Below are 2,014 nucleotides of genomic sequence, written 5' to 3'. Positions count from 1 at the left end.
CCGATGGAGTAGACCACACCTGCAGGGGCTAGTGTAGCTAGCTAGCTCGATTCCCCGCTCCTTAATCTACGTGTTTTTGGCGGGACACTCGCACGGGTAAAGCTGGCGTAAAACTGTAAATCCCGCAGCGTCGATGGGGATTCGGGACCGGGGCAAGGAAGGTGGAGACGTTTCGGCGCCGGGCGCGCGCGGGTGATACATGCGACGTCCTGTGGCATCGATCGATACTGTTTTTATTTAGAACACCGTGCGAGTGCGATCCTGGTAAGTCGGGGCGCGGCTATGGCTTCAGTATATTTCTCAGTCGACGAGTCCTTGTCTCCTCGATCGATCTCTCGATATTCTTGTCGTTTCTTTATGTGAATCTCTAGCTCATGGGCTTCCGTTTGTGTGGGCTGACCTGGTTATGGGTTTTTGGTTGCATAGCTAGTATTTAGGCCTTTTGGCATAGGGTTTATATGTTTAGAGAAATATTTGGGCTTAATTTCTGACCTGATTATATGTGCAATTCTAGAAATCCAAATGTGCAACTGCTTAATTTCTCATTTCTAAATTCAACGGGAAATTTTGTGCAATTTATGTTTCATATATAATATGCAAATATCGCAATTTCACATTTGTAAACCACTGCTACACAAATAGCTACTAGTGGCGGTCAAAAAAAGAGGTGTGTCACTGGTGCCATGGACCGCCATAGGTGCTGCCCCTCTGCTGGCGGGTGAAAATCACCGCCACTGCTAACGGATTGGTGAATTAAAAAAAAAGCAGGGCCATGGCCTGCACTGCAATGCACCGATGAGAGAACTAGAGAGAGAAAAGGACTAGACAGAGAAGAAGAACTAGAGAGAGAAGCAAACACACACGAACAAATCGCCGATGAACACAGAAGCAAAAACATAGGGCTGCATATTTTTATCATCGATTAATCAACAGATCACAAATCAGTGAATCAACAAATCATCTAGATACACCAGATCAAGATGAAACAATAAATCATCTAGGAACGGGCCCCCAGGCCCGCACCAAGCCCGCAACCCACTGCCGCAGCAAGCGACTCCATCGCGGCTCCCGGCGATGCCAACTCCGGCGACCCGCACCAAATCCTTGTCCATGGAGGCGAGCTCCTCATCTGCAGGGGTGAGGTCGGGGAGAGATCATAGGAGGGAGAGAGCAGAGAAAACCGAGAGGGAGAGGAAGAGAATACCTAGAGCAGCGGCAGTAGGGGCGGCCGGATCCGGCAGCCCGAGGCTGATGGCGGGCGGATCTGGCGGCGGCGGGCCCTGGCAGCGTGGGGCAGAGGATGGCCGGATCCGGATCCGGCCCGTCCATGGGGCAGCGAGGCGCGGCCATGGCGCACGGAGGAGGAGAACTCAGGAGTGGGGAAGGGGAGGGGAGACGCCATGGAGGAGAGGGAGGTGGGAGATGCAGTCCATCGTGTAGAGGTGGGAGTGCGGCGCGGAGGAGATAAGGGAGAGAGAGAGAGAGGACACAGGATAAAGGATAAGGGAGAAAGGCGCCGCGGGAGAGGAGGGAGAAGAGGCGCTGCCAGGTCACCGATCCGGGGCAACAGCTCTAGACCAATCACGTGCGGCGGTAGCAGGCGGGCCGGATCTTGTGTTTTCTCCGAAATAATAGGGTTATATTACCAGTGGCGGGTTTTACTGTAAGCCCGCCACTGAAAGGTTAAAGTTTTGTGTAATTACTTATTTTTTGTGTAATATATTTGTATTATGGCTTATAACTAAATTGTTTCATAAGCTTATAAGTATGATCTACTTTATGTGAAAATTGGGTGACATTGTGAACTATATAACTAGTACTTGCTTCACAAAATACTCCTTTTTTGTGTTTAGAAAATGAAAAAACATTTTTTTGAAACTAATTTTTTTTAAACTCTTTGGCAATATTGTTTGGCATGAAAAGATGTATCTATGTGCAAAACATGGATTCATTATCATAAAGTATGACATAGGAATGGTCGTGACTTTGGTCATTTGGCTTGAAACTCATAAAC

At 48.7% G+C, this 2,014-nt stretch overlaps 1 long non-coding RNA gene across 1 annotated transcript; it reads right to left on the bottom strand.

The window, feature by feature from the left end:
- Positions 1-885: 885 nt before the first annotated feature.
- On the bottom strand, positions 886-1,516 carry LOC104583685. Its single transcript, XR_731594.2, has 2 exons — positions 1,205-1,516; positions 886-1,129 (listed from the first exon to the last, which is right to left on the bottom strand). It is a non-coding gene; the product is annotated as an uncharacterized LOC104583685 (long non-coding RNA).
- Between the last annotated feature and the right edge of the window lie 498 nt (positions 1,517-2,014).

Source organism: Brachypodium distachyon, chromosome 3 (assembly GCF_000005505.3).
Source record: "Brachypodium distachyon strain Bd21 chromosome 3, Brachypodium_distachyon_v3.0, whole genome shotgun sequence".
Lineage (NCBI taxonomy): Eukaryota > Viridiplantae > Streptophyta > Magnoliopsida > Poales > Poaceae > Brachypodium > Brachypodium distachyon.
Note: the sequence above shows the minus strand (reverse complement) of the source record. Positions and strands in the feature narration are given on the sequence as shown.